We start from the raw sequence: 10,174 nt of genomic DNA, 5'->3' as shown, positions 1-10,174 counted from the left end.
AATACTGCCTTTCTTTGAGTCTCAGTTTCCATGTTGTATGTGTACATCTCTTCAGTCTCTCATTTGAAATTTTATAAAGTTAATATTTATTTACTGTTCACGTCTCACTTGTTCAGCAAACATTTATTGAGCACCATTCATAGATGAAACCCTCTGCTGGGCACTGGATATACAAACAGACATGACTCTGTCCTCAGGGAGCTTCCATCCCAGAGCTGTAAGATGAGGAGGCATAGGCTTTTGGTCTCTAAGCTTCTGCCAACCTGACATTCCATAATTCTATTATTATTGCAAGTTTTACATTGATGTCTTGCCTCCCCCTCCCCTAAAGTGTAAAATCCTTCTTTCACAGAGCCTGTGGTTCAGCGGCAGCAAATTCTTGCCCTAAGGGATTGGTTTCAATAGTTGGAAATGGCTAAAGGTCATGTGGAGCCAGGTGCAGTGGAAAAGGCAGCTAATCCTAGAAAAGAACCAAGTTCCAGGTGTCCTGGCAGTGGAGTCTTAGGATCTTGTATTTGTTTCTGGTCAGAGTCACCTTGAGCACCGCTTTGAATGCCTGGTGGTGGTCTGTCCAGGGATGTGGTTTCGTTAAGCTTTCAAATCGTTTCCCCAGAGCACACTTGCTGATGACACAAGCACCTCCCAGCTGCTTGTGGCAGCCTCTGTCCATGAGGTCACTGCGGTGACCTGCTTTGTCGTCAGCTTCTCTCTCTCTGCCTTTGCCACAGATAGTACGAGTTCATCTCCTCTCTCCCCCAGCTTCCTTCAGAGATTGACAACCAATTCAAGTAGTAAAGGATGACGCATCTCTGAACGTACTCATCATAAATGCTAATTACGTGCCCACTCTCATCTCAGTTTATAAATACTCTTCTATTTTCTGGGCAAAGAAGACTATTGAATTGAAGAAGTCGCTGTGATTCCATTGGTATTTCATAAATATCTAGTCAGATTGTCCTGTGAGTGTTCACTTGCATATCTCACACCTTCTCTAGACTGGGAGCACTTGATTCCATCCACACCTTTATTCCTTTATTCTCCAAACAAATAATAGTTACCTGGTAACAAGCAGTGTGATAGCCTGGGATGATGCATAAGACCTGATCCTGTCTCTTAAAGCTTATGATACTGGAGATGGAATGGCCATGTAATACAATTACTTGTGATGCCACATAGTAGGTACAGATAGAGGAGTATATGAGCAACAGTGGAAGCACAGAGAAAAAGAGGGCAGCCTGGGTATTTCTTTGTGGTAGATTGTGTTCTTCTTTGCATAAATACACTGTTCTCTGTGGCAAGGGTTATATTGGGTTGGCCTGAAAGTTTGGGTTTTTCCATAAGGTGTTATAGAAAATTTCAAATGAACTTTTTGGTCAACCCAATACTTAACATACTATTGTTATTCTACTTCTGTTACTGTCAGGCTTGGCTATGGAATGTATTTGGCTGATTGAATGATATATGTATCATTTTGAGTCACAAGCTTTAACATCCAGCATGTGAGCTGTCATATACTTTCCTTTTGCTCTTTGCCATGATGACTAGCTAATATTCCAGATTGTTCTATCAGCCTGGGTCCTGGAGTGGAGCTGACATGTGACAGTTACAGAGTAAGCAAGAAATAAATTGGCTAAAGTCATGAGATTTTAGGGTCATTTGTTACTGCAGCATAACCTAGTAAATTCTCACTGATAAACTTTTATTTGTCTTTGTACCCTGGTGTCTGGTGCATGCTAATTACTCCATAAAACTTTTTTTGAATGAATGAAGAGTTGAAACAATCAGATAGGCTTGAAGGAGAGTAACTAAGGGAGGTTCAGTGTGATCCAGAAGGCCTTATGTAAAGAAATTCCACTGGGGCTTGGCCATGATGAGTGTCATAAACTTCTTGATGAACTGGACAGGAAAGGCTCACAACACTATTGTCTCTTAAAGTCTTCTGTTAGATTGCTCTGTCACAAGCAAGATTTGGACACTCACTGATTATTCAGAAAATAAATCATAATGTGTGTGCTTAGTCACTCAGTCATGTTTGAGTCTTTGTGACCCATGGACTGTAGTCTGCCAGGCTCCTCTGTCCATGGAATTCTCCAGGCCAGAATACTAGTGTGCATAGCCATTCCCTTCTCCAAGGTATCTTCCCAACCCAGGGCTCAAACCCAGGTCTCCCACAATGCAGGCAGATTGTTTACCATCTGAGCCACCAGGAAAGCCCCATAAGTGATAATAAATGAAACTATTATCCTTTAATATAGTATTATTTCTATAATATATGGGCTTCTCAGGTGGTGCTAGTGGTAAAGAATCCACTTGCTAGTGCAGGAGACACAAGAGACCCAGATTTGATCCCTAAATCGGGAAGATCCCTGTAGTAGGAAATGGCACCCCACTCCAGTATTCTTGCCTGGAAAATTCCATGGGCAGAAAAGCTTGGTGGGCTATAGTCCATGGGGCTGCAGAGAGCTGGACATGATTGAGCAACTGAGAACAGCACAGCGGTTGCTGCTGCTACTAAGTTGCTTCAGTCGTGTCCGACTCTGTGTGACCCCACAGACGGCAGCCCACCAGGCTCCCCCATCCCTGGGATTCTCCAGGCAAGAAAGCAGCATTTGGATGTTATTATTATATTATTTTATTAGGGTAGCTCATAAAATCATTTGGGAGGGGGATGTGGGATAGAGAAGCAGAATTGGGGCTAAATCTTTTAGGAGTAACATCTCAGAACTTCCCAGAGAAGGCAGTGTCTCCCAACTTCATTAATAAGGGTAAAACAGTGGCTGTAACAAAAATGCTCAATAAACTGTGGTTTAAAGACTGTGGAACTTACTCTTCTTCCATCTAACAGTTCCACGGGGAGCAGTCTAGGTTGGTGGTCATCTAGGGACCCAGAATATTTCCAGGTCATTGTCCCATTATTGCTTAGGGAATTTTCATCATATGAATTATCAAAGCTGAGTGGCTTCCATATCTGAGTCCTTGCCATTGGGCAAAGAGAAGAGGAAGCACATTCATGGTCTTGCCCAGATCTGAAAGTGATATCTAACACTTCTGCTTACAATTTTTTTGGTAATAAGTTTGTCACATGCCTGTACTTAACTGCAAGGTACTTATAATGAGGCAGCCATGTGTCCAGCAACAGAACTATTAGTATGTGTATTAGATAACAATCATAGCAATAATGCTGTGTAACAAACCCTTCCTAAACTGGTGGCTTTAAACCACAAGTATTTATTCTCATTCTCACAAATTTGCTCATTGGTTACTGTTCAGTTGACCTAAGCTGAGCTGGGTGGGAAGGCTCTGATTAAGGCTACAGGTTGGCTGGGCATGGTTTCAGGCTGTGGGTTGGGTTCAGGCCTGTTTCACATATATTTGTTCTGGCATCCAGGCAGAAAGTGCAGTGTTTCTTTGGGACATATTCTTCTCATAAGAGAAGGGCACAAGAGTGCATAGGAATGCTTGATGCCTCTGGAGACTGTGCAAAATGCCACATGGTCACTTTTACTCACATTCCATTTATTGAAGCAAGTCACATGACCAAGCTCAACATCAATAGTGTAGGGAAAATATTCTGTCTACTCTGTTGGGAGATGCTGACAGCTTAAATAGCAAAGGTGTAGATATATAATTCTAATACACGGAGTATATGAATAATTGAGAACAATAATTCAACCTACACCCAATGAGTTAAGGGGAGAGTAGTATATTTTGGTTGAAATATAGAAATCTCTGCCATACTGTTTTCATTTCTTGGTAGTCATAGAATTTGTATAGTACACTGGAAGGAATTTGAGGCCATCTATGTGGGACTTGGTGGAAAAATTCAGTATACACTTATAACAAGATAGATAAAATATAAAAATATTAGGGAAGATAGTAAATATTGAATATTAAACTTCTAAATAAAATATTTTCCATATTTAATGAGAAACATGGGTATCCTTATGTGAACCTAATTATTGAGGTATAATTTATGTATGAAAATATATCTTTTTAAAGTATATAATATATAACTGCTTATAGATATAAAATTTTATACTTGAAAAGGCTAGTTTCAAATCTTGTGGAAATTTCTTGTGATAATGGTGATAGATTTTAAATAATAGATTGGGCCATGTGAAACAGCCAGGATTAGGTTATTCTTGGCCTTCAAAAAGTGCCAATTTCATGTGGTTAAACCTAATATAACCAAACTTCATCTAACAGAGATTTAAGGATGTAGTTAAAGCTTTTTGTCTCAGCATATATTGATGTCAGTTAATATAATTAACTTAATAATTCATTCATAACACTAGCCAAGTGTCATATGTGAACCATTTTAACTTCATCAAAGTTGGCATTCTGCTTTGAATCCATAACACTTGTTAACACACACAATACACACATATTTTACACATTTTTAAATTTAATAATTTTGCAGCTTTAATTTCATTTCAGGAAAATTAAAATGTTAGTAAGTTACTTAAGTTAGGAATATCTTTCAACAAATCTGCAAGGTGAGATTCATTTATGAAAAATTATAATTTCAACTCATACATTCTTGACAACTCTTGCTTTGAATGCCAACACACTTTGGTATGAAAAACAGAGTGGTACTCTGATCCTGTGCTTCACTGAAAGCTGAAACCAGATGGACTCTTAAAAGCTTGTGTTTTGTTAGATTTCCCCATTTTGGTTTCATCATTCAATGTGCAATTCAGAGCTATAGACAAACATTTACATATGCGAGCTTCTCTCTGAATAAAACAACATGTGTTACTTGAAACTCAAGATTTCAGACAAAATTCATGCCTTATAAGGCCTTTACATCTTTCTGACACTGCAGCAAAATCATGAGTGCACAACACTTGCAATGTTTCCATCATATTTCATGTTAAAGAAGTCTTCATTTATTACCTCAAATAGTTCATCGGCAGTAGTTGATTTGGCACTTTGCTTATGGAACAAATAGTGATCCTCCAAGCATTTCTTTCTGAGCCTTATAATTAGCACTATTAGCTGACACAGTTATTGATATCTGTAGTTACATCAATCAATTGATAAGCTTCTGAATTAGCATGATTTCTCTATTATATGAAATGTCACCTGTGTGTCTGCTAATAGTATCATCTGATGGGGGACTCTTTTCTTTTCCCTTTACTTTTGGTGGTCCCAGTTAGGTTTTGGACAATTCCCATGCAGGCAGATAACAATTTTGCTTTTATGTGAGGCATTTTAGGTTTAACTACTAATTATATGACTTTGGTTTCAGCATTCTGATATTGTTATCAATCTCATAAAATAATTTTGTTTCTTATTTTGAATGTTCAGATTCTTAGAAAGGATTACATCTATAATATATATAAATATTTAATTATAAAACACTCAATGAAACTAGATGTCTCTGTGGCTTCAGAAAATCTTTAGATCAACTTATTTCTAGGTCATATTCATTCTTTAAAATATTTTAAAACAAATTATGGTGGGGGGATTCTTGGAAGATGGTAGAGTAGGAAGTACCAGGAATCTGTCTATACACCTAGGCAATAATTAAATTGGTAGAATCTGTCTAATGTAACTATTTTGGAACTTAGAAATCTATTGGAGGCTTACAACTTTCAGAGGAAGCTTGGACAGTAAATTATAAATTGTGGTTAATTTTAATCAATTACAGCTCTTAGCATAGTAACAGCTACCCTTCCCCATCCTCTAGCTCCATGGCAGAAGACCTGAACAGAAATTATCCCTGAAAAAATATGATGGCAGATCTCCTAGGCAAGGGTTTAAAACAACTCTCTTAAAGATGCCCCCAAACTAATGCAAGATATGGAGAAAGTAAAGAAAACCATGCATGAACAAAATAAAAATATCAATTAAAAAAACACACCAAAAAGTCATTCTGGACCTGAAAAGTACAATAAATGAAATGAAAAAGTCACTAGAGAGATTCAAAAGCAGACTTGAGCAGGCAGAAGAAACAATCAGTAAACTTGAAGATAGGACAAGAGAAATTTTCTAGACTGAGAAAGAGAGAGAAAAAGATTGAAGAAAAGCAAACAGAGCCTAAGGGACCTGTGGGATACCATCAAGCAGACCAACATAAGCATTATGGGAGTCCCCATAAGGAGAGAGGAAGGGGCAGAGAGAATATTTGCAGAAACAATGGTGAAAAATCCCCAAATTTGATGAAAGACATGAATACAAACGTCCAAGAAGTTTCAGTAAGATGAATTTAAATAAATCCATACATTAAAACAAAGTAGTCTAAGGTCTAGTATCATTGTGACTTTAGGTTGTAACTACAAAGTTAAGTTTCTACATAATTCAACAGACTAACGCATTGAAAAGAATTATTTGTTTATGGTTTGGGGTACACAGTGCACAAAGATATACTGTGACATCAATAACTAAAAGGGGTGGGGACAGAGCTGTGAAGGAGCCGAGTATTTGTATACTGTTGAAATTAAACTGGTATAAATTCAAATTGGAGTTTTGTAGCTCTAGAGTGTTAAATATAATCCCCATGGTAACAACAAGGAAATAGCTATAGAATATACATAAAAGGAAATGATAAAGAATTTTAAAAATTCACAAAATTGTGAAAATTAAAGAACACAGTCTTAACTAGAGGAGCAAAGAAAAAGTAACAAGGGAAATTAGAAAATACTTAGAAATGAATGAAAATGAAAACACAACATATCAAAATATATGTGATACACTGAAAGCAGTGATAAGGGAGATATTTACAGTTATAAATGCTTATAGTAAAAAATGACAAAGAATCCAAATCAGCAAACTAATTTTATAGCTTAAAGGACAAGAAAAAGAAGAGGAAGCTAAGCCCAAAGTTAGAACAAGGAGGAAAATAATAAAGGTTAGCACAGAGATAATTGAAATAAAAACAAAGAGAAAATCAATGAAACTCAAAGTTGATTCTTTGCAAAGATCAACAAAATTGACAAAACTTTAGTTGTAAGGAAAAACAGAAGACTCAAACTACGAAAATCAGAAATGAAAGTAATTACTGATTGTAAAAATAAGGATTATAAGAAAGTACTAGGGACAATTGTATGCCAAAAATTGGATAATCTGTATAAAATGGAAAAGTTTCTAGAAATTCAAAACCTACCAAGGCTAGATCACAAAAAAATTAGAAACTCTGAATAGACTATCTGAATAGTAAGGAGATTGAATCAGTTATCAAAATCTCTGAAGAGAAAGCCTGAGTCTGATGGCTTCTCTGGTTAATTCTACCAAACATTTAAAGAGCTACAGCTGGTCTTTCTCAAACTTTTCCAAAAGTTGAAGAGGAAGGAACATTTCCCAAGTCATTCTGTGAGGTCAGCATTATCTTGATACTCAACCCAGAGTCACTACTTGAAAACTACAAACCAATATACCTTATGAATATTGGCAAAAGTCTTCAACAAAACATTAATAAATGGAACTCAGAAACATATTAAAAGGATTATATACCATGACCAAGTGGTATTTATTCCTGGAATGCAAGGTTGATTCAATATGAAAAGTGATAAATGTGGTACACCAAATAACAAAAGAAAAACCCATATGATCATCTCAATGGACACAGAGAATTTGACAAAGTTCAGCTTTTTCAAAGTTCATGATAAAGACACTCAACAAACTAGGAATAGAAGGACATTACCTCAACATAATAAAAGCCATATATGAAAACCCCCAGTAAAAATCATACTCAATGGTGAAAGACTAAAAGCTTTTCCTCTAAGATCACAAGAAAGGCTAGGATGCCGTCTTGCCATTTCTATTCAACATTGTACTAGAGGTCCTAGACAGGGCAGTTAGGCAAGAAAAAGAAGTAAATGCACCTAAATTAGAAAGGAAGAAGCAAATTTACCTCTGTAGATAATATGAGCTTATGAGTTCAGTTCAGTTCAGTTGCTCAGTCGTGTCTGACTCTTTGCGACCCCATGAATCGCAGCACGCCAGGCCTCCTTATCCATCACCATCTCCCGGAGTTCACTCAGACTCACATCCATCGAGTCCATGATGCCATCCAGCCATCTCATCCTCTGTCATCCCCTTCTCCTCCTGCCCCCAATCCCTCCCAGCATCAGAGTCTTTTCCAATGAGTCAGCTCTTTGTGTGAGGTGGCCAAAGTACTGGAGCTTCAGCTTTAGCATCATTCCTTCCAAAGAAATCCTAGGGCTGATCTCCTTCAGAATGGACTAGTTGGATCTCCTTGCAGTCCAAGGGACTCTCAAGAGTCTTCTCCAATACCACAGTTCAAAAGCATTAATTCTTCGGTGCTCAGCCTTCTTCACAGTCCAACTCTCACATCCATACGTGACCACAGGAAAAACCATAGCCTTGACTAGACAGACCTTAGTTGGCAAAGTAATGTCTCTGCTTTTGAATATGCTATCTAGGTTGGTCATAACTTTTCTTCCAGTCAGTAAGCGTCTTTTAATTTCATGGCTGCAGTCACCATCTGCAGTGATTTTGGAGCCCCCCAAAATAAAGTCTGACACTGTTTCCACAGTTTCTCCATCTATTTCCCATGAAGTGATGGGACCAGATGCCATGATCTTCGTTTTCTGAATGTTGAGCTTTAAGCCAACTTTTTCAGTCTCCTCTTTCACTTTCATCAAGAGGCTCTTTAGTTCCTCTTCACTTTCTGCCATAAGGGTAGTGTCATCTGCATATCTGAGGTTATTGATATTTCTCCTGGCAGTCTTGATTCCAGCTTGTGTTTCTTCCAGTCCAGTGTTTCTCATGATGTACTCTGTATATAGTTAAATAAGCAGGGTGACAATATACAGCCTTGACGTACTCCTTTTCCTATTTGGAACCAGTCTGTTGTCCCATGTCCAGTTCTAACTGTTGCTTCCTGACCTGCATACAGATTTCTCAAGAGGCAGGTTAGGTGGTCTGGTATTCCCATCTCTTTCAGAATTTTCCACAGTTTATTGTGATCCACACAGTCAAAGGCTTTGGCATAGTCAATAAAGCAGAAATAGATATTTTTCTGGAACTCTCTTGGTTTTTCGATGATCCAGCGGATGTTGGGAATTTGATCTCTGGTTCCTCTGCCTTTTCTAAAACCAGCTTGAGTAGAAAACCCTAAAGATTTTTATAAAATCCTGTTATAAGTAATAAGTGAATTCAGTAAAGTAGCAGGATACAAGGTTAACATGCAAAACTTAGTTACATTTCTATACACAACGAACGGTATGAAATGGAAATTATAAAAACTCAATTTACAATAGCACCAAAAAGAAAATGCTTAGGAATTAACTAGGTGGCTCTAGTGGTAAAGAACCTGCCTGCAAATGCAGGAGGCATAAGAGACCTGGGTTCAATCCCTGGGTTGGGAAGATCTGCTGGAGAAGAGAATGGCAACTCACTCCAATATCTTGCATGGAGAATCCCATGGAGAGAGGAACCTGGCTGGCTACAGTCCATAGTGTTGCAAAGAGTTGGACATGACTGAAGCAGTTTAGCACGCAAGAAGGCAAAAGACTTGTACAGTGAAAACTACAAGATATGTTAAGATAAACATGTTTTAATTTTATTTTCCTGTGTTTATATAGTAGAATATTTACTATTCTTAAGAGAGTATAATGTCACCCAAAGTGACCTACAGATTCAGTGCAATTCCTGTCTGAATCCTAATGATGATTTTGGTAGAAATAGAAAAACCCATCCTAAAATCCATGTAGACACTCAAGGGACCCTGAATAACCAAAGCAAACTTGAAAAAGAACAACAAAATTGGAGAATCAACACTTGCTGACTTCAAAGCTTGCTATAAGGCCACAGTAATCAAAACAGCATATTACTGGCATAATAGATATAAAGACCAACAGAATAGCATAGAGAGCCTAGAAATAAACTCGCATTTGTGGTCAAATGATTTCTGACAAGGATGCCAAGACCATAGTGGGGAAAATTACAGTCTTTTCAACACATGATGCTGGGAAAAGTGGATATGCATATAGACCAGAATTAAGTTGGACAATTAGCTAACACTGTATACAAAAATGAACTCAAAAGGAATCAAGGGCCTCAATGTATGATATAAAACAATAAAACCAGTAGAAGAAAACATCAGATGAAAACTTCATGGCATTGAATTTGGCAATTATTTGTTAGATTTATCAAAATTACAGGTAACAGGAAAAAATAAAAAAATTGAACTTCATAAAGATTAAAA

Source organism: Capricornis sumatraensis, chromosome 6, assembly GCF_032405125.1.
Source record: "Capricornis sumatraensis isolate serow.1 chromosome 6, serow.2, whole genome shotgun sequence".
NCBI lineage: Eukaryota > Metazoa > Chordata > Mammalia > Artiodactyla > Bovidae > Capricornis > Capricornis sumatraensis.
The sequence above is the reverse complement of the archived record's forward strand: the minus strand, read 5'-3'. Positions refer to the sequence as shown.